The sequence below is a fragment of the Girardinichthys multiradiatus genome, chromosome 5 (genome assembly GCF_021462225.1).
Source record: "Girardinichthys multiradiatus isolate DD_20200921_A chromosome 5, DD_fGirMul_XY1, whole genome shotgun sequence".
Lineage (NCBI taxonomy): Eukaryota > Metazoa > Chordata > Actinopteri > Cyprinodontiformes > Goodeidae > Girardinichthys > Girardinichthys multiradiatus.
The window spans coordinates 52,389,788-52,410,079 of record NC_061798.1 but is presented as its reverse complement, the minus strand read 5'-3'; the positions used below and the strand labels follow the sequence as shown (position 1 = coordinate 52,410,079).

At 45.6% G+C, this 20,292-nt stretch overlaps 1 protein-coding gene and 1 long non-coding RNA gene across 7 annotated transcripts in view; one reads left to right on the top strand and one right to left on the bottom strand.

Annotated features, from left to right (window-relative positions):
- The window catches only part of LOC124868502 (sodium/calcium exchanger 1-like), a 45,632-nt gene extending 37,946 nt beyond the window's left edge, over nucleotides 1–7,686 (bottom strand). For all 6 annotated transcript variants that reach the window (XM_047365868.1, XM_047365871.1, XM_047365870.1 and 3 more), the window contains exon 1: nucleotides 7,537–7,686. The gene's annotated coding sequence lies outside the window, so the exon portion shown is untranslated. The remainder of the gene's footprint in view (nucleotides 1–7,536) is intronic.
- LOC124868503 lies at nucleotides 2,281–11,876 on the top strand. The gene is made up of 4 exons (XR_007038333.1): nucleotides 2,281–2,626; nucleotides 9,653–9,759; nucleotides 9,846–10,040; nucleotides 11,134–11,876. It is a non-coding gene; the product is annotated as an uncharacterized LOC124868503 (long non-coding RNA).
- Nucleotides 11,877–20,292: the final 8,416 nt, after the last annotated feature.

Genomic DNA, 20,292 nt, shown 5'->3' with positions numbered 1-20,292 from the left:
CAGTGGATCAACCACCCAGACCTCTCAGGTCTTCTGGCTCAAATCTACTCTGCAGAACCAGAACCAGAACCAAACATGGAGAAGCAGCTTTTAGTTCTTATGCTCCACTAATCTGGAATAAATTCTCAGAAAACTGTAAAAGCGCCAAAACCCTAAGTTGCTTCAAATCAAGATTAAAAACTTGTTTAGAGCGGCCTTTGACTAGGCCATCTAAACATTATGAGTTAAGTTTTCAGTCCAACTTTCGTTTAATTTTCTTATCAATCATTTTATCATAAATTTTTTTAGAAGCCTTTTAATTATTCATTTTTTGTTTTCTTATTTAATTACCTTTATGCCACTGTAATGTACTTTCCCTATTATGTTCATTTTTCATTTTTTCATGTACAGCACTGAATGTTCTTGCTACTGAAATGTACTATATAAATAACCTTGCCTTGCCTTGTACCATCCCTTGTGCAAAGTTGGGACTTGTTGGAGTTAACCCTAAACTCCTGCATGCTCGTTTGTTTGGTAAAGCTAAGACCTCCTATACTGTTCTTAATAAAAAACAAAGTAATAAAAGAAACACAGAGACTGCAATCTTTAAATGCCTGTACAGGGAAAAGATCGTCCAAATCCTTCTGAAACTTCCAAAACTTCTGATTACTTCCCCAAGAACAGCAGTCTTTATTCAAAAGCCAGGCGCATACTTGTACATGAAAAAACATACATTTTAATCGACTGTCTGATTTCATATCTGGAGCTGTCTGACACCCATTCAGCTGACTTTTTGACACTTCCCGTTTTTCTACTTTTGACCTTTATTTACATATGTAGAAATATAAAAATATCTTGTTGTCACTGGGCAAATGTAAGTCTTTCATATAAAAATATCTTCAGTTACTGGGCAGATGATATCTAAGTCCAACACACACTAATATAAGCCTGTTTGGAGGCCTCTGAGTTACACAATACATTTTATTTCACACATTATTAAACATACTTAAGCATAGCCATACCAATCCTATAAGCATAGCATGAATATTTTCCAACAGACTCTCTGACCACTGCCTGCTTCATCTAATACCAACTTACAGGCAAAAATTAAAAACCTCTAAGCCTGTGGTTTGGATTGTTAGGAAGTAGACTGATGAGTCAAAGCAGATGTTACATAAGTGCCTTCATTGCACAGATATGAATGTTTTTGAAGCTTCTATCTCTGATTTAAACTAACTGATGTGGTGACTTCATACTTCATCTTCTGTAAGGACAAGTGTGCACACCAAGACCTTTTGCACTTTCATCAACAATAAATCTTGTTTCACTTCACATCTGAGGTGATCTTTTGTTAAGGGTCAAACCAAAGATCAGGCTTACCACAAGGGGAGACAAGGCCCTGTATAAGCTGGCAAGAAACACTGACAAAGGAGGTCATACTTTCTAAAAGATCCCACAGTGAGAAAACACGGACAACTGTCGCTCTGGCATTTGTTGTCATGAAATCCTTTGAGTGATTGATGTTGAGGCACCCGAAGGACACCACAGGCCCCCTGCTGGACCCCCCCTACAGTTTGCTTACTGGGCAAACAGGTTGGCAAGCGATGCACCACCTGAAGCCAAACCTGCTAAAGACGGTGAAGATGATCAACAGGGCTGACCTTCCCTCCACCCAGGACCTGTACAAGTCTAGGATCAGGAAAAGAGCAGCTAACATGTCTGCAGGTCCCATACATCCTGGACACAAAAAGTTGACTTTTACCTTCAGGTGGCGCTACAGAGACAGTTTCTCTCTGATGGACACAATGAACACCTCACAGCCTCAGTAGTCAGCTACTCTGCTGGAAACAAATAAGCTTCCCTCTTTTATACATAAAAACACATGTACACCCTGTTCCTTGTCCTTAATTATTTAAGTGTTACACATTGTGGTGGTTGTTTGAATTGATGATGAAATACGATGTGAGCAATGGAAACCAAAGTCAAATTCCAAGTTTGTGACTTGGCTTGTGAAATGGCTTAGAGATTCGATATATGAGGCCAAACATTTGTCCCTTTTCCTCAGGGTCTAGCTTGGCTGGCCCCACTCCACTCAGCCCATTTTGCAGCTGTTTCCTGTGCTGGATTTTCTGTCCTGGGATTGGCTGTCTTGGTCCCTGTTCCTCAGCAGGTCCCATCGGGGCTGAGCAGGGCTGAAATGTGATGTGAACAGACTGCTGTTCACTGATTGGCAGTGAGCGTGGTCAGTCGGTTTTTCAGCAGCACAAGAACATGTTCGTGAGCAGAAAATTTTAACGTACACCTTGTTGCCAGGAAAAGCTAAAAAAAACTCAAGAGCAACTAAAAAATATTAAGGACCACCATGGCTGGAGCGGGTCAAACTGAAAGCTGCGGCAGTGGTTTGAAATCATGGACGCCATTTAATCATCACAAGACCAGCGGGTGGTCTGGACTCTGCAATCTGACAGTTTTAATATGACATGATGTGAACAGTCACTGATTATTTTACTTTGCACAGCAGATGACGCTGAGGGCCGGGGGTCAAGCCACATCTCCAGGGGTCAATGGAAACATCGGCTTTGTGCCGAGTAGAGTGAGGCAGAGCGGTGTGGAGCTGTGTGGTGCTGGAGCCATGAGTGGAAATAAGGTAAATGTAGTAAGAGTTGTTTGAAGAATTAGGTTCCTGTTTAGACGTTTCTTCGGCTAGCAGCTGCTGAATATAGCCAGATTTTATCGACAGTGCCATCTATTGTTTAAAATAAAAAATACAATGCTTCTACTATACTTCAAACGACGGTATTAAAGCCTAAAGGTATTTGCCTGTTCCAAATTTTCTAAAGCATTGTAATGCTAGGATGTATGCTTGTAGTTTAGCTTGCTGAGGGAAAAAGTTTAGAAACCGACCTGATGCTGATTCATCAAACACCTTCAAACGGTGGCTCAAATTAACTGCATCATGCACTAACAGTACTTTATTATTAACATTAATATAAAACATGACCCCTCCTTGAACCGCCACCTTAACGTGGTGGAGGGGTTTGAGTACTCAAATGATCCTAGAGGCTATGTTGTCTGGGACCTAAATGCCCCTGGTAGGGTCTCCCACGGCAAACAGGCTCTAGGTGATGGGTCAGACAAAGAGTGGTTGAAGAATCCCTCACGAGGACCAAAATATCGAGGCACGTCACGTCGCCCGGTACGGCGGAGCCGGGGTCCCACCCTGGAGCCAGGCCTGGGGTCGGGACTTGTCGGAGAGCGCCTGGTGGCCGGGTTGCTCCTCGCGGGACCCGGTCGGGCCAAGCCCGAACAAGAGACGCTTGGCCATCCCCCAGTGGGCCCACCACCTGCAGGGGGAACCATGAGGGACCGGTGCAAAGAGGATTGGGTGGCGGACGAAGGTGGAGACCTCAGCGGGCCGATCCCCGGATGCTTAGCCTGGCTCCAGGGACGTGGAATGTCACCTCGCTGGGGGGGAAGGAGCCTGAGCTTGTGCGGGAGGTCGAGAGATATCGACTAGAAACAGTCGGGCTCGCTCCACGCACAGCGTGGGCTCTGGAACCCATCTCCTTGAGAGGGGTTGGACTCTCTTCTACTCTGGAGTGGCCCACGGGGAGAGGCGGCGGGCTGGTGTGGGTTTGCTTGTTGCCCCCCAGCTCAGCCGTCTAGTGTTGGGGTTTACCCCAGTGGATGAGAGGGTCGTATCCCTGCGCCTTCGGGTTGGGGAGAGGTCTCTGACTATCATTTCAGCCTACGGGCCGAGTGGTAGTGCAGAGTACCCGGCCTTCTTGGCGTCCCTGTCGGGGGTGCTGGATAGTGCCACTCCCGGGGACTCCATTATTCTGCTGGGGGACTTCAACGCCCACGTGGGGAACGACAGTGACACCTGGAGAGGCGTGATCGGGAGGAATGGCCTCCCCGATCTGAATCCAAGTGGTGTTTTGTTATTGGACTTCTGTGCTAGTCACGGATTGTCCATAACGAACACCATGTTCAAACATAAGGGTGTCCATCAGTGCACTTGGCACCAGGATGCCCTACGCAGGAGGTCGGTGATCGACTTTGTTGTCACATCATCAGACCTTCGGCCGCATGTTTTGGACACTCGGGTGAAGAGAGGGGCTGAGCTGTCCACTGATCATCACCTGGTGGTGAGTTGGATCCGCTGGAGGAGGAGAAAGCCGGACAGACTTGGCAGGCCCAAGCGCATAGTTAGGGTCTGCTGGGAACGCCTGGTGGAGCCCTCGGCCAGGGATGTATTCAACTCCCACCTCTGGGAGAGCTTCGACCAGATCCCGGGGGATGTTGGAGACATAGAGTCCGAGTGGACCATGTTCTCCACATCTATTGTCGATGCTGCTGCCCGTAGCTGCGACCGTAAGGTCTGCGGTGCCTGTCGCGGCGGCAATCCAAGAACCCGGTGGTGGACACCGGCAGTAAGGGGTGCTGTCAAGCTGAAGAAGGAGTCCTATCGGCTGTGGTTGGCTTGTGGGACTCCTGAGGCGGCTGACGGGTACCGTGAGGCCAAGCGTGTCGCGGCTCGGGCGGTGGCAGAGGCAAAAACTCGGGCCTGGGAGGAGTTCGGTGAGGCCATGGAGAAGGACTACCGGTTGGTCTCGAAGCGATTCTGGCAAACCGTCTCAGGAGGGGAAAGCAGTGCTTCGCCAACACTGTTTTTAGTGGGGGTGGGAGGCTGCTGACCTCGACTGAGGACATTATCGGACAGTGGAAGGAGTACTTTGAGGATCTCCTCAATCTTGCCATCACGCATTCCATGGTGGAAACAGAGACTGGGGACTCGGGGTTGAACTCTTTCATCACCCAGGCTGAAGTCACCGAGGTGGTTAAAAAGCTCCGTGGTGGCAGGGCTTCAGGTTGGATGAGATCCGCCCTGAGTACCTCAAGTCTCTGGATGTTGTAGGGCTGTCATGGTTGACACGCCTCTTCAACATTGCATGGCGGTCGGGGACAGTGCCTCTGGACTGGCAGACTGGGGTGGTGGTCCCCCTTCATAAGAAGGGGGACCGGAGGGTGTGTTCCAACTACTGGGGAATCACACTCCTCAGCCTCCCTGGTAATGCCTACGCCAGGGTATTGGAGAGGAGAGTCCGGCCGATAGTCGAACCTCGGCTTCAGGAGGAGCAGTGTGGTTTTCGTCCTGGCCGTGGAACACTGGACCAGCTCTATACCCTCTACAGGGTACTCGAGGGTTCATGGGAGTTTGCCCAACCGGTCCACATGTGTTTTGTGGACCTGGAGAAGGCATTCGACTGTGTCCCTCGTGATGCCCTGTGGGGGGAGCTCCAGGAGTATGGAATCGGGGGCCCTTTATTAGGGGCCATCCGGTCCCTGTACGAGCGGAGCAGGAGTTTGGTCCGCATTACCGGCACTAAGTCGGACCTGTTGCCGGTGCATGTTGGACATGTTGGTGCATGTTGGGCTGCCATTTGTAACCGGTCCTGTTCATAACTTTTATGGACTGGATTTCTAGACGCAGCCAAGGGCCGGAGGGGGTCTGGTTTGGGGACCAGTGGATTTCGTCTCTTCTTTTTGCAGATGACGTGTTCCTGCTGGCCCCCTCTAGCCAAGACCTACAGCATGCGCTGGGGCCGAGTGTGAGGACCAGCTCCTCCAAGTCAGAGGCCATGATACTCGACCGGAAAAGGGTGGCTTGTCCTCTTCAGGTAGGTGGGGAGTTCCTGCCTCAAGTGGAGGAGTTTAAGTATCTCGGGGTCTTGTTCACAAGTGAGGGAAGAATGGAGCGGGAGATCGACAGACGGATCGGTGCAGCTGCCACAGTAATGGGGGCGCTGTGCCGGTCCGTTGTGGTGAAGAGAGAGCTGAGCCGAAAAGCGAAGCTCTCGATTTACCGGTCGGTCAACGTTCCTACCCTCACCTATGGTCATGAACTTTGGGTCATGACCGAAAGAACGAGATCCCGGATACAAGCGGCTGAAATGAGCTTCCTCCGTAGGGTGGCCGGGCACTCCCTTAGAGATAGGGTGAAGAGCTCGGCCATCCGGGAGGAGCTCGGACTAGAGCCGCTGCTCCTCCACATCGAGAGGAGCCAGTTGAGGTGCCTCGGGCATCTATACCGGATGCCTCCTGGACGCCTTCCTCGGGAGGTGTTCCAGGCACGTCCCACCGGGAGGAGGCCCAGGGGACGGCCCAGGACACGCTGGAGGGACTATGTCTCTCGGCTGGCCTGGGAAAGCCTTGGGCTCCCCCTGGAGGAGCTGGAGGAGGTGTCTGGGGAGAGGGACGTCTGGGCGTTTCTGCTGAGTCTGCTGCCCCCACGACCCGGTCCCGGATAAGCGGAAGACGACGAGTACGAGTACGAGTAAAACATGATTACATTGAAATCCCTGTGTGGTTTTTAGGCATCAGTATTTTCTCAGCCGTATTTAAACCCATATAGTTAGTAGAACGGAGAAAAAATTAACTAATTAAATAGTATTAGTTAAAACGTCAGAGATTACTAATCCAGTTATTTCTTTCATATCTGATTTGTTTCAAATTTACATTTTAATGTTTATATTTATTATTATTTAATATTTTATTAATATTATTTTATTATTTTCTTTACCACTGTTCCCTTATTTTCCTGTAGAGCACTTTGAACGATATTGGGTTTAAATTGTTCCTAGAAATAAACCCTACAGGTGGCACTGTGACTCAATCACATTACAGATTTAAATTTTACAGAAACAGATGAAATCAGTAATTAGCTGCAAAACAAGCAAACAAAGACCTACACAACAATTGAAACTCAAAACGGGGAACCTGCTTCCCCTCATCTGTCAGATGGAGAAGATCATGTCTTCTTTATGCTTACTTTTCAAGAATGCATAAATTGGATCATTTGGTTCAACTGGATTGTTGGGCCAGGTTGGTTTGGTTCTGTTTGTTGTGTGAACTGTGTAAGGTAAGGTAGAGGTGACTATGGTTCAGTGGGAAGAGTAGTTGTCTTGTAATCCAAAAGGTGTGGGTTTGATTCCTGCTGTTACATGTTGTTGTGTCTCTTGGCAAGGCACTTAGCCTCAAATCGCCTGCTGATCTGCACATCGGTGTAAATTGGGTGAATGTGCCTCAAGTGTAGAGCGCAGAGTGGTCGGTATGGCTGGAAGAGTGTTATTAGGTGTTGCCTTTTCAGGAGTTTTCTCCATTAGGCTGGAGTGCCACGTCCTTTTTAGGTTGTGTCTGTTTTTTTTCACCAGTGTTTTTGGTTTTGCTAGTGCTGTGGGGACTGGTTAGCATCATTTGTCTCATGACATCAAGAGATTTCTCTAGGTCACCTGCCTGCAGGCTGTTTTGCATGACCACTGGTTTAAGGTGCATTAGGAACCACCAGATTTGGTTAGACAGTTAGTGAGAAAACTTTGCCAGGCATGTTTTGCCTGTTTGCTTTCAGCAGCTAACACTGTGGATGGACCCTCTACCTCATCTGGGTCTCATGTATTAATCCTATAGAGAGCTAAGAACATACCTGACAGTAATAATTAAATAAGAAGCAGCAGCAGGAACACAAACGGAGGAGAAGGAGCAGAAAGAGAAACTTACCGTCAGATGAAAATGAAAAATCATGGAGGACAAAATGTTTTTAAATCAGAGTCCCCACGAAGTTATTGGAAGTTTTCATCCTTGGGACAGACGTTCTTCACCTGCAGCAGAACAATCAGATGATTTGGAGACAAGAAGCAGAACCACGACCCAATGGGAGTGCAGAAATAAGACTGCCCACTCTGAACTTTCTCACTGCTCTCCTCTGAGATCATCCCTCCTCCTCCTTCTCCTCCTCTTTCATCAACCCTTCTGAGTGTAGATAATGAGAATGCGAAATGGTCCACAACAATCTGCTGTAAACATCCAGAACCTCTGCTGGACCTGGACTGTGATCACACTGAATCTGATCAGGTTTTATCAAATGAATGGGATAGAATCTGTCATTTACCTCTAGAATAAATGTCTGTGAACTATTTAATCATTCTGTTTTTATGGATCAGAATTTCAGAAATCTCGACTCACTGACATGTTGACTTTGTTGAAAGCAGCAGAGCCGTGGACAGATTGTTCTTGTGATGGTTAAATATATTTTAGAGATTATGTTTTAATATTTAAATCTCTCAGATTAGAGCTTCCTCTTGGAGTGCTGCTCCAGTCTGTGGTAGTGATGAAAGAGCTGAGCAAACATTAAAGTTCTAGATTTACTGCTTCATCTATGTTTCATTCCTGACTGATGATTCTGAGATATGAATCAGGACTGAAAGAACTAGAAGTTTAACCAAGGAAGAAGTCTGGAACCGGTAGTTCCCGTCCTTGTGAGCTGCTCTTCTGCATGTATCGGACCAGAATTGCCCACTGGACTGAGACTGGGGATTGCAGTGCCACCTGATGTTCCTGAGAGGAACGTAGCATCAGTTTGTTGGACAGAGTCTAAAGAGCTACTGCAGATGGAGCCAGACCAGGGGCGTTTTTAGGGTCTCAAAACATTGGGGGCTTTAGCCCAAATCCAAAATATTTAGATTTCAACAAGACAATTTATAGGTAATTTAAAATTAAAATAATATAGGACATATTGTACCAGTTCTCTGTCTCAGCTGGTTTTAGACTGAATGTAAATTATTGTGAATCAAACAAAAAAGGTTTGCAATAATTTTACTTTTTATTTTTGTTAGAACTGAATGAAGGACAAGGAGAAACAGAGTTTAGGTCTGATGAAAAACCATTTTGCTGAAGCAAATAATGACACATTTTGAGGTATTTAGAAAAGAACTTAATCTGAATTTTTGGTGACAAAAGTTTTTCTTAAACTCAGAGATGTTTACTTTGGGCCAGATAAATGTGCTTCTTTTGTCATCTACATAAATTACCTTTTTAAACTTTATTCTCATCAAACTGTTCCACTCCTGAGGCTCCGTAGTCTTTATTCTTATATTTCAAAAAAGGAAAGTGGTATAAAGTTGATTTTCCTAAATCTTAGTCAAATGGTAAAATCCTAAAACACATTTATTAATTTTATTATGCCAAGAGCTTTTGAAACATTTTATTAAAATTGTTCCTTCTTTTATGAACCTGTTCTCTTTTACCGTCATCTTTTCAGCCCTTCATTCCACTTCTGAAGAAATCTGGTTGCCAAAAATAATAAAAGAAACATTTTTCAACACAGTCGTTTGTTCTGCATTGAACATGTGAGACATTACTGCAGTTCTTACTATTAAACACTTTGAGAGGAAAGGGTGTTAAGTTGTGGTGTTTAAAATAAAGCATAGAGCCTCATCCTGGACCTTATCAGTAGTAATATTACAGTTATTAATAACTGTATACATATGGTATGTATGTCTCACCTTCAGTAAAACTGTATCCTTGTTTAATTAGTTTAGTTTATATAATATTACATGTGTAATTCAGAAAAATAAAATAGTTAACTAATCAATGGTCCACCTGTGATTTATTGCTATAATTTATTTCTTAATTATCCAGCATCTTTAAACCCAAAGCTGCATATTTAGATTCAGCAAAGAAGATATGAAAGAGAAGAGGGAGGCTTACTTTCTACTACGTCTTACTGGAACCAGAAGATATTTTTCTGGTTTATTGAGCAACACATTTTTCTGTCTATGTCAGGGTCTGAACTGCTGATCATGTCAGTAATCAGTTTCCTCACTTGGTGTCGCAGGAGTCCTGGAATCTGGAGGGTGACAGGTGCAGACCAGGTCATCAGCCATGGTGCTATAAGAAGGAGGACTGCCAGCACTTCAGCGGCTGACTGTTTTGCCCCCTGTGGTATTACACCCAGCTCTCCTCGAATCTTGTGTTTTCAAGTGTTTGTCAAAGCTAAGCTCCTTAGTAACTCTACTCCTTCTACACAGGTATTGCTCTACGCATGGTTACCTTGGTTTCGAAGAATCTTTGGAAAGTCCCTCGAATCGTGAACCTCACCGGACATCTTACCTTGGTTGCAGCCCGACCGGATCAGAGTACCGTTTCAGTTACGAACCTTGTCCACCCTCCTCGAAGGATTACCTCCCTGGCTCCTGTCGGCACCTCACTCTGGATCAGCATCAGTAAGCATATCTGCAAACTGCGTTTTGTTTCCATTATCTATTACTTACCCTTGTTCCTCCCCATCACACTTCAGCCTGGCTTCCTTGTCACCGGACCCTCGTTCCAGTCTTTAAATAAAATAACTAAAACATTCTTGGTTTCTGAGTGTTCTCTACATGTGGGTCAAGTCAGACCCTGAAGATGCTCATTAGAGTGAACCTCCACCTCATGTCTTGCTGGGTGAATCAGTGATTGGCTGTAACTAATAATAGCCCATTCTGAGTCAGCATTCAGGTTTTACCGCCATCTTCTCCTGGGTTAAACCGCTCTGCCTCCACCTGTTCCTGAACACACCCACCAGCCTCCCTCTCTCTGGTTGGCTCCATGGTTGCTCTGAAATGATCTCTGTTCGAGGCGCTCAGTGTAACTTTTCAGGTAATGAAGGAGGCAGGTTGACCTGGAGTAAATTGCTGTTCTGGACTTCTCCAGAACCGAGTCCGTCTCTGGCTGTGCGCGTAGTTGCGCATTAATGGTGCAGCGAGTGCGCAAATAAGTATTTTTTGTCTTCTACTTTTAACTCATCGTCAGGTTAGGTGGAGCGGGACGTGATTATATGGAACACAATTGGAAAAAAATTGATAAATAAAAATGTCAAGTCCATTTTGTTGCTGCATCTTTTTAATACTTCTAAATTTCTTCTATCAAGAAGTCCAGGGCTATTCAGAAAACAAGCCCAGGTCTAACTACGCGCCTGAGCAAGACTGAAGTCCTCCTGCTGAAACATTCATGTTTCTGAATCAAAACCAAATCTGCTGCTGCAGCATGCAAAGGTCCAATTTATACCAGTAGGGGTCAGTGTAGCTGGACCTCCTGCAGTTGGAGGTCAGTGTGGAAAACCCTCGATGATCCATCAGTTTATATCTTTAGAAAATTGCATCATTACAGCTTCTCAGCACTAAAACATCATGACCTGAGCCATCAACATGAGGTCATCTGATGAATATCACAGTTAAACCATCAGTAAAAACAGCTTCAGCAGGACCAGATTACCACTGCAGCATCTAAACATCTGTGGCTGTATGAATACTAACTTAATGTTCTTGTGCTTTTCAGAGCTTCCTGTCATCAGTGGACGAACTCTTATGCTGCAACAACCAGAAGCTTCCTGCAGTCAAACAGGAGTCATATCCAAGCATCAGAGCAACCATCCTGCAGCTGAGCACATGATCTCCCACTTATTGTGTCCAGATGTCTCCTACATCACATGACCCTTTGGTGTAAAGCTGAATGTAAATATGTTCCTGCAGAGTAAATCATGTATTTTATCCCCTGTGGGGTCCAGTACTCACCTTGGGTCCTGATGTAGCAGCCGTAGGAGAACAGAGTGTGTCCAGGAGGGAACGCTGTGTCTGATAACTGTTCTAAATTTAACAGAAACACACACTGTTGGTCATGCAGCGTCCTTATCTTTTCTCTCACTGCAGGCCATGGCCATACAAGGCTCTGCAGGGCCCCGGGCCATCCAGCAACTCCTGGTCCCAGCGTCACATGGGGGAAGATAACCGCCGGCACCTTATAGCAGTCTGGTGACGCCAATGTCCCACAAGGAGGCAGGATTCCTGGGCTCATTGTCCCCTTCACCCACCGCCCATATGACAGCTTTCACAGCAGTGATTTTCCACAGTGACAAGGTGACATTCAAAGATCTGGAGACCAACAGATCCTGGAGACAGAAGTTGCTCATTTATTTCATGAACACAGGATATAAACAAAGGAAAACACATAAAAACAGATGGATGAGTCAGCTGCAGTTAATGTCATCACAAGAGTTCACCTACAGAACTTCATATGAAGACGTGTGAAACCAAAGCATGAAGGTTCAGCCCAGAAACAAAGATGAATAACATTTATCAGAATAAAAATAATTACAGTAATTTTTTCTGTTTCCTATTCTTGAACTGTTAAGATTTAAAGTGGCATCTGTTGCTAACAATCCGCACTAAAAATTTGTAATATGGCCGTCTACTTCATGTAAAAAGGTGGGCCTAATTAGCCTGGCCCAAACCAATAAGCATCTTATTCAGTAACCTGCCTCCATAGGTGTGCACACCAATATTTTGTTGAAGCAACCAGCTTCAGCATCCAGCAGCTTTTTGTTATCAGAATCAGAATCAGAATCAGCTTTATTGCTAAGTTCGTACATACAAACAAGGAATTTGACTCCGGTACACTTTGCTCTTTTGTTCTGTTTTTGCATTACAGAATATACATATATACAATATACAATATACACATATATAATAAAAAGGTACATTTGTAACATCTGTTGCTGTTGTTTTGTACTCTATTAAATGTTCATCAGAGAAACAGCCTGGAGGAAGAAACTGTCTCTGTGGCGGCTGGTTTTAGTAAACAGTGCTCTGTAGCGCCACCTGAAGGTAAAACTCTGAACAGTTTATGTGCAGGGTGTGTGGGGTCTGCAGAGATGTTAGCAGCTCTTTTCTTGACCCTTGACCTGTATAAGTCCTGGATGGAGGGAAGGTCAGCTCTGATTATTCTCTCTGCAGTCCTGATTATTCGTTGCAGTCTGGACCTGTCCTGTTTGGTGGATGATCCAAACCACACTGAGATGGATGAAGACAGGACAGACTGAATGATGGCAGTGGAGAAGATGACCAACAGCTCCTGTGGAAGGTTGAACTTCTTGAGTTGCCTCAGGAAGTACAGTCTCTGCTGGGCCTTCTTCTGAACAGTGTCTATGTGTGAAGACCATCTCAGGTCCTCAGAGATGGTGGTTCCTAGGAACTTGAAGTGGTCCACGGCCGATACAGTGTTGTTGAGGATGGTGAGGGGGGTGTATGGGGGTGGTGTTCTTCGAAGGTCCACCACCGTTCTGACTGCACCAGTGTACCAGCCGATCCACCTGCTGTCTGTATGCAGACTCATCACCGTCCTGGATCAGTCCAATGACAGTGGTGTCATCTGCAAACTTCAGGAGTTTCACGGACGAGTCCGATGAGGTGCAGTCATTTGTGTACAGAGAGAAGAGGAGTGGAGATAGAACACACCCCTGGGGGGCACCAGTACTTATTGATCTGGATCAGGAGAAGATGCTCCCCATTCTCACCTGCTGCTGTCAGTCCATCAGGAAGCTGTTGATCCACTGACAGGTGGAGGCTGGGACGTTGAGCTGGGTGAGCTTCTGGTGGAGGATGTCTGGTATGATGGTGTTGAAGGTGGAGCTGAAGTCTACAAACAGGATCCTGGCGTACGTCCCTGGGTGGTCGAGGTGTTGCAGGTTGAAGTGTAGACCTAAGTTAACAGCATCATCTGCCGACCTGTTTGCTCGGTAAGCAAACTGCAGGAGGTCCAGCAGGGGGCCTGTGATGTCTTTCAGGTGCTTCAACACCAGCCGCTCAAAGGATTTCATGACCACTGACGTCAGGGCTACAGGCCTGTAGTCATTTAATCCTACGATGGTGGGTTTCTAGGGAACCAGGATGATGGTGGATCGTTTGAGGCAGGAGGGGACCTCACATTTCTCCAGTGATTTGTTGAAGATCCTTGTGAAGATCGGAGCGAGTTGATTTGCACAGGCTTTCAGACATGATGGGGAGACGTTATCAGGTCCTCCAGCTTTCTTTGTTTTCATGCCCTGAAAGAGCCTGTTTACATCTTCCTCGGAGATCTTTAGTGCAGGTAGAGGATCTGAAGGTAGGAGGTTGGTTGCTTTGTGGGAAGAACTTGTTCCTGAATATGATGTGGAGGAGATGGTTTGAGGTGTGAATGGCTTCTTGTCATGTCTGCAGTAGAAGCCATTCAGACGGTTGGCCAGGAGACGACTTTGTTCAGGATGGGTGGAGGGGCTCCTATAGGCAGTCAGGTTTCTCAGACCAGTCCATACAGCTGAAGTGTCACCAGTAGAAAGGATGTTCTTCAGCTTCTCACTGTAGCTTCTCTTGGCTGCGTTGATCTCCTTTGTTAGTTTGTTCCTGGCCTGCCTGTACCGCGCCCAATCTCCAGTGCTGTGAGCTTCTTCCTTTTCCCTGCAGAGATTCCTGAGGTGTGGAGTAAACCATGGCTTGTTGTTCCCAAAGGTGCAGAAGGTCTTGGTCTGCACACACATGTCCTCACAGAAACTGATGTATGATGTCACCACATCAGTTAGTTGGTTTAAGTCAGTGGATGAAGTTTCAAAAACAGTCCAGTCTGTGCATTCAAAGCAGGCCTGTAGCGTCTGCTTTGATTCCTCAGTCCACTTCTTAACAGTGTGAACCGCGGGTTTCACTACTGAACTGAAATAAAAATACCAACTGACTTTAAGTTATTCAGTAAAATGACCTGAGATGCTGTTCTGTAGAGATGGTAAAAAAGAATCTGATCAATTGTCTAGAGTTTAATGTTCTTACAGAACATTTACTGGAACAAGACATAAAAGATTATCTCTTAAACACATGAATTATGTTTATTTGATCATCTTTACCTCTGGGTGCAGAACATTTACTCCTCCTTGAACTGCCACGTTAACGTGGTGGAGGGGTTTGAGTGCTCAAATGATCCTAGAGGCTATGTTGTCTGGGGCCTAAATGCCCCTGGTAGGGTCTCCCATGGCAAACAGGCTCTAGGTGATGGGTCAGACAAAGAATGGTTCAAGAATCCCTCATGAAGAACAAAATATCGAGGCACGTGACGTCGCCCGGTACGGCGGAGCCGGGGTCCCACCCTGGAGCCAGGCCTAGGGCCTAGAGTGCCTGGTGGCCGGGTTGCTCCTCGCGGGACCCGGTCAAGCCAAGCCCGAATGAGAGACGCGAGGCCATCCCCCAGTGGGCCCACCACCTGCAGGGGGAACCGTGAGGGACCGGTGCAAAGAGGATTGGGTGGCGGACGAAGGTGGAGACCTCAGCGGCCCGATCCCCGGATGCTTAGGCTGGCTCTAGGGACGTGGAATGTCACCTCGCTGGGGGGGAAGGAGCCTGAGCTTGTGCGGAAGGTCGAGAGATATCGACTAGAAATAGTCTGGCTTGCCTCCACGCACAGCGTGGGCTCTGGAACCCATCTCCTTGAGAGGGGTTGGACTCTGTTCTACTCTGGAGTGGCCCACGGGGAGAGGCGGCGGGCTGGTGTGGGTTTGCTTGTTGCCCCCCAGCTCAGCCGTCTCGTGTTGGGGTTTACCCCAGTGGATGAGAGGGTCGTATCCCTGCGCCTTCGGGTTGGGGAGAGGTCTCTGACTATCATTTCAGCCTACGGGCCGAGTGGTAGTGCAGAGTACCCGGCCTTCTTGGTGTCCCTGTCGGGGGTGCTGGATAGTGCCCCTCCCGGGATTATTCTGCTGGGGGACTTCAACGCCCACGTGGGGAACGACAGTGACACCTGGAGAGGCGTGATCGGGAGGAATGGCCTCCCCGATCTGAATCCGAGCGGTGTTTTGTTATTGGACTTCTGTGCTAGTCACGGATTGTCCATAACGAACACCATGTTCAAACATAAGGGTGTCCATCAGTGCACTTGGCACCAGGACACCCTAGGCTCCCCCTGGAGGAGCTGGAGGAGGTGTCTGGGGAGAGGGACGTCTGGGCGTCTCTGCTGAGTCTGCCGCCCCCACGACCCGGTTCCGGATAAGCGGAAGACGACGTGTACGAGTACGAGTACGAGTGATCATCTTTACCTTTGGCTGCAGAACAAGATGCTTCCATAAACCTCCAGCAGAAACATGATGGAGAGCAGGAACAGCTGAGCTGGAGGATAAATCAGCTGCTTTGAAACCAGCAGTTTATCTCCAGTTAGGCTGGACAGTCCAGCTCATATCTGTTTGTCCTCTGACTGGACAGTCTGAAGATATGAATCCACCTGAGAACATGGAGATTTTACTCTCAAACACGTCTCACATCTTATCCATTTATTACCTCAAGCAATTAAACCCAGGACATGAATGTGTTCCTAATAAATCAGTTGGAGTAAACAGAACCAACAGAATCAACACAAGATGTAACTCTATGAATAGCAGTTTCAGGAACCAATCAGGTCTCTCGGCTCAGTCTTTCCTGGTCTGGATCTCTGTCGGCTCCTTCAGCTCAGTGTTAAATTAGATTCAAACTTTATTTCACAGTAAAAATCAGAACTTTATTTCAGAGGATCAATAACCTGGTTCCTTTTCCCATCAAGTTGAGTTTGTTGGACCTTTTTATGTGGACTATTATGAGAATGCTGTAGCCACATTTCCACAAGTAAACCTTTTCTAAAACACTTCTTTAACAGCCTCTGAAACAAATATACAAATAAAATAGAAAATATGATTGAGCTGCCCTGAGATGGACTGGTGACCTGTCCAGGGTGTACCCCGCCTCTCGCCCATAGACTGCTGGAGATAGGCACCAGCTTCCCCGCGACCCACTCTGGAAGAAGTGGTAGAAAATGACTGACTGACAGACTGATTGAGCTGTCATGCATCCTGAAGGCTATTCTGCTGGTTCCCAGCAGCTGGCAGAAGAGTCAGAGTTTATCTCCAGTCGCTGTTTTATCACGCCTCACATTCCTCCTCTTTGCTTTTATTTTTACCCATCACCAGTAAGCGCGCTCAGAACCTCTCTCTGGAAATTTAAACCTGTTTCCAGATAACATGTGAACGTATGAAGGTGTAAGAAAAGCCGCAGGGTCCTCAACAGAGCACCATGAGACACAAAAATAATCAAAATCAAGTGTTAAAAAAATCTTTACAAAGTGAAAATGTGGGAATATTATCAGGCAACCTGATATTTGTAAAATCAGCATCTCCATACAGCTGGCCAGCAGAAGGAAGCATGAGGTGCTCTACAACGTCCTGGTAGATGACTGTGTTGACTGGACTTCAGAAAACCTAGTGGACCAGAACCAGATGACATGGCACCCCAGATCATCACTGACTGTGGAAACTTCACACTGGACTTGAAGCAACGTGGATTCTGTGCCTCTCCATTCTTCCTCCAGACTCTGGGACCTTGATCTCCAAATGAAATCAAACTTTTACTTTTATGGAAAACAGGTGTCCCCTGTTGGTTCTCCCCTGTTGCTGGTGCAATGGGGAGAACCATACTTTTTCCTTCCACTTAATTTTCTGTTAATATGCTTGGATACCGAACTCAATAAACAACCTGCATTTTCAGCAATGACCTTGTGTCTTTCTCTCCTTGTGAAGGGTATCAATGACTGTCATCTGGACATCTGTCCAGTCAGCAGTCTTCCCGATGATTGTGTGGCCTATGAACCAGAGTGAGAGACCGTTTAAAGGCTCAGGAAACCTTTGCAGGTGTTGTGAGTTAGTTAGCTGATTAAGTTGTGACCCCATGAGTTTCCAGTAATAAACTCTTTCACAGTTTTGGGTTTTCTTCTACCTGTAAGCCATAATCATTACAATTACAACAAACAAAGGCTTGGAATACTTCACTCTATGTGTAATGATTCTATATCTGAGTTTTACTTTCTGTCGATCTCCTGCTCTATTCTCCCGTCACTCAAGAACAAGACCCCAAAAACTCCTCCACTTGCGGTAGGATCTCCCCTCCAACCTGTAGAGGAGAAGCCACCATTTTCCGGTCAAGAACCATGGCCTCGGACTTGGAGGAGCTGATCTTTATCCCAGCTGCTTGACATTCAGCTGCGAACCGCCCCAGTGATGCTGTATGCGAAGGAAGAAAAGCGTGGGTATGCCATATTGGAGCATGTACTGATGTCTTTGAAAGCTGGGAAAATTTCTTAATCTGCAACCAGATTTTCTGAACATTGGTTATTGAATAGTGTTCTGCATTGCAGGAGGCTCCCCACCTTGGCTCTGAAAAAAGAATTGCCCTAAGGGACGATTTTGGGGGAAAGTTGGTTCTAGTGCTAACCAAGATGGTATCTCAGACAGTAAGTCAGGATTATCAGCCAGTTGACAATATACCATCGCTTTACTATTCGCAGCCCAATAATAATGTAAGGAACATGGAAGTCCAAGGCCTCCAAGTTCCTTTGGTTTTTGTAAATGTAACTTTGAAATTTTTTGTGCCTTGTATCCCCAGATAAATGGTAAAAATCAGTCAATCATTTTGGAAAAAAACATTGGAATAGAAATTGGCATGTTTTGAAACAAATAAAGAAATCTTGGTAGAGAAACCATTTTGATTGTGCTTATAAGGCCTATTAATGACAGTGGCAGAGTTCTCCATTCTTCAATATACTTTTTCAAAGCAGTTAATTTCTCCATGAAGTTATATTTAAAGAGTAGCTTTGTTTTTGTTGTGAGTTTAACTTCTAAATATTTAACACAATCTTTCAGAATGTTGAACGGAGTTGAGGTCAGGAATGTGGGATCTAGTTCAGCTGCAAGCAACAGGAGGTCACTTTTTTGCCAATTTACAGTGTATCCAGAAATCATGCCAAACTTATTTAGAATCAGAATCAGAATCAGAATTTATCAGATCCAGCAAGTGCGGAACAGATTGTTCAGGATTGGTCAAAAAAATAGCAATGTCATCCGTGTAAAGTGATATTTTATGACTAGTACTATCAATAATAATGGGTTTAATACATTTATTTTCTCTTATGCTGATTGCCAAAGGCTCAATGGCTAGCGCGAAGAGCAGTGGAGAGAGAGGACACCCCTGTCGAGTGCCTCTTTTGAGCTGAAAAGGGCCTGACCTGTTTTGATTCGTGACCACAGAGGCAGTTGGATTTAAGTAGGCCATCCGTATCCAAGAGACAAAAGTGTCCCCCAGGCCAAACGGCTCTGCTACTTTAAACAGGTACCCCCACTCCACCTGGTCAAATGTATTTTCAGTGTCCAGACACAAAATGGCCTGCTTTGAACCTATAGGGAATTTGTAATACATTATATTAATCAGCCACCTTGTATTGGAGAAGGAATATCTATTTAGAATGACTGGTCTCTATGAATAAGGGATTCAATATGCCTATTTAGTCTGTTGGCTAATATCTTAATAAAAATCTTAAAATCCATATTGAGGGTAGAAATTGGGCAATAGGAGGCAGGGTTAGAGTCATCCCTATCTGGCTTGAGTATGAGAGCAATGTCTGCCTTATCTAATGTTGGTGGCAGTTTTTCTGTCTCAACAGTTTGGGAGAACATCCTAAGCAGGAGCAGAGACATCTGCCCAGAAAACCTTTTATAGAACTCTGATCCAAAACCATCGGGTCCAGAGGCCTTTCCATTAGTAAAAGATTTAATGAAATCTATCACTTCATTCATAGTTATTCTCGCATTTAAATCCTCCTGGGAGGCGTCATCTAATATAGGAAGAGAGACATTCTCAAGCCAAGAAGCAACATCACCTTTTGCCTTTGACCTGTATAACTCTTGATAAAACTCCATAAAATGTTAGTTTATTAATTTTGGATCAGTAGGCATAACTCCGGTATCGGATCTAATTCGATGTATGGCTCTGCTATTTTGTTGTCCCCTAAGCTGACGAGCCAGTAGCGTGTGTGGCTTGTCTCCTAGGTCAAAATAACGCGTCCACAAACGGGACAACTGATAACCGACCAGTTTAGTTAGGATTGTATTATACTCATATTTAAGATTAATAATTTCTTTTAATGTTTGACTAGTATTATTCTGTTTGTAATATGTCTCAAGTTGGGATAATTTATTATGGATATCAAATAGTCTCAAATTTCTTGATTTTTTTCAATGCCGCCTCATAGGAAATAATGTGACCCCTCATAACTGCTTTAAATGTTTCCCACAGATTTGAATCTGAGGTATCAGAGGTGTCATTCATATTTAGGAATTCATCAAATTTATCTGCCTGCTGCTAACACTTACTCACCACTAGATGCCTGAGTGTTTGCCTTTGTGGTAAGGTCATCTGGCCAAGCTCTAAATTCTGTGTTCATGCCAAAGTTCATAGTAATTTACTTCTTTGTGTGCTCCTTCCTAGGTGATTTCCAAGTCCAAGCCTCAAAGCTCCTGCAACCTTCAGCCTTGGCTCAAAGTCCCAGTTTTGGATCCTGCCTCAGTCAGAGCTTCAAGAAACTTAGGGGAGTGGTGGCCTTGTGGTTAGAACAGGAAGTTTGTGTTCCAGAGGAGACACAAGTGGCCAGGTTTGTATCCCACAGATTAACACTCTGGGTCCCTGAGCAAGACCCTTAGCCCCAGAATGCTCCCCAGGCGCCGCACAATGGCAGCCCACTGCTCCCTGTAAGGGATGGGTTAAATGCAGAGAACAAATTTCATTGTAATGTACATGTGCAATGACCAATAAAGATGATTATTATTATTATTATTACCTGGCTCAAGTA